The 5,173-nt window shown below is 45.5% G+C and overlaps 1 long non-coding RNA gene across 2 annotated transcripts; it reads right to left on the reverse strand.

The window, feature by feature from the left end:
* Positions 1-3,062: 3,062 nt before the first annotated feature.
* On the reverse strand, positions 3,063-4,842 carry LOC136451879 (uncharacterized). 2 transcript variants are annotated; one of them, XR_010758669.1, is made up of 3 exons: positions 4,514-4,842; positions 3,266-4,442; positions 3,063-3,136 (listed from the first exon to the last, which is right to left on the reverse strand). It is a non-coding gene; the product is annotated as an uncharacterized lncRNA (long non-coding RNA). The 2 variants fall into 2 exon arrangements; XR_010758668.1 differs by having other exon boundaries at positions 3,063-4,442.
* Positions 4,843-5,173: the final 331 nt, after the last annotated feature.

Here is a 5,173-nt window from a genome sequence, read left to right on the forward strand (position 1 = left end):
AAGATCAAACACATCTTAACCGCACGCTATGCACGATTAAGATTGATATAAAATAGCCGATAAAACATAACTCATCGTTTAAAGTGCAGATTAGATCAGTTTAGATTAACAAACGATAGGTTAAAAAGGATATAAGGCTGATCTAGATCAATCCCAATCGGACGAAGTGATATTGCTGTAATTAAATAAATAATGAAAGTAATAAGTAATATTGGTAACTTAATGAATCTATCCGAAGGAACGCCACCCTTAGATAGAGCCGATAACTTGACCTTAATCTAGTTCGAGCAGTGAAGGTCGACTGGATCGATGCAGCCGTACTTAAACTAGACAAGAGTCGATAACTAACTTATACCAGAGTCATAGTGGAGGTCGACCGGATCGATGTAGCCGTACGAACAGAGGTATAAGCCATGATGGTACTTACAGACAAGCAGTGGAGGTCGATCGGATTGATGCAGCTGTACTTGCTGAAGAACTCGCCGAGATCTACTCTACTCCTACTCCTAAGGGTGGCCGGAGCCGAAAAAGTAAATAACTTGTATTGGATTGATTATGTGTTTTTTACAATAACCTGTGTTTGATATTTATACCCAGGACATATGCATGACTCCTATCTAAGCACGAGCCATCACAATCTTTGGCCTTAAGAGAAAATATTCCTAATTTAAGATAACTTGAAATCTAATCTTTCCCTTTTTGTAGAGTCCAACTTGTTTTGTCCTGGCGCCGATCATAGCCTTTGTCGTTATCTGCTGACGCTGCCTGAAGAAAGCCGATTCTAGTGCTGCATTCGAATCAGCTAGTCCCGATCTGCACGCAATTGATTCCTTGATGACATGATCTCGGGAGCTTTTGAGTCTCTGCTACTCTTCTTCTAAATTTTAGTGTAAACACTATGAGATTTGGGTAATCTCTAGATACTCATGAAAGGCCTAGTGTATGACTTATACGCTCCAAACCGCGGGGATGCTTTTAAGCAGCCTAGTACCAGAAAAGAGTTTTGGTAAAGCTTGTTTGCATAAGACTGTCAATTTACGGCATAGTCCATTGATCAGTTGTGAATAAGTGTAGCCTCTTCTCTAGGTGGATGTTCAATTTAACAGTCTCCATCAAAAACTGGTATATAAAAGCAGCAGTGGAAATGAGAGCATTTCTCGTGTGCCTCGAAATTTGGTGGGGATTGTTGGAATATTTGGGCTAAGCCCATTTATTTCATTTAATCTCAAGGCCCACGATTAATGCTAGGTGGTTAAAGTGATTAATCCCAAATGGGTAGTTAAGGAGTATCTTAACCGACTTAAAATTGGTGGACTATCTGTGCACTAATTGAGAAGTTGAGAAAGAGAGAGAGGGTGCCACACGCGCGCGCGCTCGCTCGTCGAGCCGTGCCGAGGCGCGGCGTGGCGCGGCGACGTGATGTGTGGGCTAGGCTTGGTCTGGTTTGACTAGTAACGGCTGGAGGTTACTGATAACTGATGCCTGGTTAATGGCTATCAATCACCTATGACAGTGTCCAAGTTCGTTGAATCTCCTTTCTCTTGCTTCTATAAAAAAAGGTGCTCGTACTCTGATTAACGCGCGCCGGAAAACCACTCACTCTCCCTTTCTGCTGCTGCCCGCTGCTACTTTCGCATCTCCATCCCGTACCTCTGCGAGCACGGAGTAACGGGAGAGCAGGTGCCTCCGGAACCCTCGTCTGCCTGCGAACCTTGCATAGGGGTGCGGCCATTAGGTTTTTAGAGAGCGATTCCGCGACTGCTCGTCCAAGACGTCTTCTTCCTGGTGATCGCTCGTGGAACAGTATGGTGTCTTCTTTCCGGTGACCATTCGTGGGACTGCACTGCGAACACCTTCCTGCATCGACTATGGTCCACGACTTCGAGCAACACACTATGTCTGGTGAGACTGGAGCATCCGATGCCCTCGGCATGGGACCCTTCGGTGGGTACACTTTAAACTCTCTGATTACCGTACTTTGCGTACTTACTGTATCGATTGGTATGTTATACTTGCATGCTGTAGTGTTTGTTAGTGATATACACATGCACAAATATATTGTCACGAACCTATATTTTATTTCTGGATAAAATTGAAAATGCCTAGGTATCAAACACATCGATCCTCCAAATAGTACGTATTTCCGAATCGGCTCACGCTCACCGCCGGAAGATACCTTCTGAAACCCGCAGTTCCCCGCCCACGCTACAGATGCAAGCGACGCGGCGGCAGCACTGGCCGGCGAGGTCGTCGACGTGTCCAAATCCAAGATTTACGAAGCCGACTTTGTGCTTGACAGCCTGAGCTTCATCAAGCTGGTGAATCTCCGGGGGACGAGGTTCGAGCGGAAGCTGCTCGCCTTCCTCCTGAGTTCGGCCCCTGCCCTTGAGCAGGTGGTGCTGGTCACGGTGGAAGAAGAGGGAGGAGCTCCGGGTCAGGTAGATGAGCACGTGGAGGTCATCCAAACGCAGGTGTCGGTGATCCGTCTCACCGTGTGCCGGTCGAGCAAAGACCGCAGCCAGAATCCTGTGCACACGAGGCTCTACCACGAAGAGTAATCGGGCCCCCATTTGATCCATCTCGATCTGAACAGATGGATTTTTCGGCTAGTGTTGTTATGTGAGGTTGTTATGGGTGTGTGAATGAAGGTGGGTTTACAGATCAAGTGGTTGAGTTAATTAGGTTGTCTTCTCTAGCGAATTGAACTCGAATGGGTTGCATTTTTTTCTTGTTTGTATTGTATGGATTAAGGTCCGGTTTAGACAATTAGATCCACTCAGATAACTATTAATAATGTGCCTGTGTGTTAACTAGAAGCAACCAACTAACACCTTCTTCATACGCTGTAGCATGAAGCCGAACAAAACGCTTCATGCTGTGGCACACGAAGAGCAATTCCTATATTTGTATATGTCGAGTCCATTTTCTTTTTTGTGGCATCAGCAGACTGCGAAAGGCCTAAAAGAATCAATCATGGTAGCGTGTTCCCGCTATAAAATGTATTTTAAATAATGAAGAATTTCTGGCTTCAGACATCCCCTAAGAAAGATGCATCAAACATCGATACAACTAGGCAGTTCCCCCGCGCAATGCACGGGCAGTAGGTGAGCGTATCAATCGGCATTGCGTTACATATCTGTGAATATACCAAACAAAAAGATCATAAAAGGTTCAAGTTACATGTTTATCCTAAGCCTACACTGAAGAAAGAATGTATTAAACCGTTATCTAGCAAAAGACATGACCAATTCCTGGGTTTGGGCACCTTTTTGTATATGATGACAGTAGATCTTAGTTTGCGACTTTGGATGACCTGCACAGAAACGTAAGCGAAGCACTTAGTGTTGAAATGATAGCAAAAAAAAAAAAAGAAAATTGGCCTTTATACTGCATTCCTGTTAAGTTCAGCACTCATTGTAACAAATTTGGTTAAAGTAAGCGAATAAGGGAGGTGACTAGGAAATTGCAACGTTTGTTCAAATTTGGTTAAAGAACATAGTCTACCAAGGTTGTGAAGTTTATCAGATTTATTTGACTGCACAGATTCAAAGTGAAAAAAAAGGAATTTAGTGAAGTTTCCGAAAACTGTCAGCACATTATCTTGTATTTGGGCAGTACAGAATCAGGCAGTGCATGCCTCGTACTCCACTTCAGCCGTGCCACTCTTATTGTCGTCAGATGGACGGATGTTCTTGCTCTGCTTCAAAGCTACCTCGTCTCCTGCCGCGGTTCAATCCCTCTACAAATAGTGTATGTGAAACTGCAGAGGCATACAAATTTAAGTGGCACAGCACAAAACAAAAGAAAAATATAGTATCAAATATATTCAGAGTCAATCGCATGGTCTGAAACTCTGAAGTACTAACAGATCATATTCCAAGCAGCATAAGTCCTCTCTAAATTACATTCCCGCTATTGATAACTTACTGCTACTATGTTACTTTGTCTTACTATTGTTTCCAAAAAAAATCAGGAAAATCCGAAAGTAATGTTTGGTTATGTTTCTTGAACTATGACCTGAACCAAAAACGCACTGAGAATGTGTTATGCAACAGAATGAGCAACCTTAGAAGTTCAGATAATGCATCGTTCCTCGAGCATTAGAAAAATGAAAACGTTAGATTATTGATTGATAAAGAGCGAACATATTCATCTTGGCATTTGGCAAAAACAAAACTGAAATCACATGTATTACCTAGAAAAAATTGCATTAAACAGTACATCAGTGGCATTGATCAGAGGAGAAATTATAGAGCGGCATGGACCAGAGGAGCAATTATAGAGCATTTGAGAGTTGATATGGAATATTGGAACATCAAATGAGATGCAGGTCTCCATCCGCGAGACCTTGCGAAGAGGACGGGGCAGCGCTGCTCGGCGTTCCACGTATGCCTGGCGAAGACGTGGCGGCAGGCCTGCACCCATGCGTTGCGCCTCCAGGACTTCGACAAAGAGAGGCATCAGATATAGTACGGTAACCAAATTAAATTGCAGATAGGAGAAAGAGTGAAACCTGAAGTTGGCGTTTAGGGCGCGGCTGCGGCGAGCCCGTAGACCGGCGGCGTGTGCGGCGGGCGAAGGTAGGATGCCTGCGACGAGTGCGTAGGCCGGCGGCGTGTGCGGCGGGCGCACATGCGAAGGTAGGGTGCCGCCGCCGGCGGGGGCCGATGCGGGCGCACGTGGGAGGCGAGCGCGAGGGGACGACTGCGGCGGGCGTGGCTGCGCGGAGCGGGTCGGCCGGCGGGCATGGATGTAGCTGCGACCGCGGCGGCTGAGTCGTTCGAGAGAGGAATTGCGACAGCGGCGGCCGAGTCGAGCGCGTCGGAATCTTCGAGAGAGGAAGAACCGTGCAGGGGCTGGAAATATCCGGAGGCAGTCAGGACAAGACGTTCCTAGACCGTAGATGGTGGATCTTGTGGCTGGTAAACGTTGGCGACGTGGCCGCACGAGGGAGCCGTAAATGGTATACACAAATAAGGGTATATATGGTAGATCATACAATAACATATTGGTCATGAATATGTTGTCTCCTGGACTACTTCAAGCTATATTAGATAGAATCGTGGAACTAGACTACCTTTTAGAGAGGATATCCTCCTATCTTGAGAAGATATTCTTTTATTTAGCATTGATCCATCTGTGGCAGTCATTTCCATTTTATTAAATTTTTTAG

This window comes from Miscanthus floridulus, chromosome 5 (genome assembly GCF_019320115.1).
Source record: "Miscanthus floridulus cultivar M001 chromosome 5, ASM1932011v1, whole genome shotgun sequence".
Lineage (NCBI taxonomy): Eukaryota > Viridiplantae > Streptophyta > Magnoliopsida > Poales > Poaceae > Miscanthus > Miscanthus floridulus.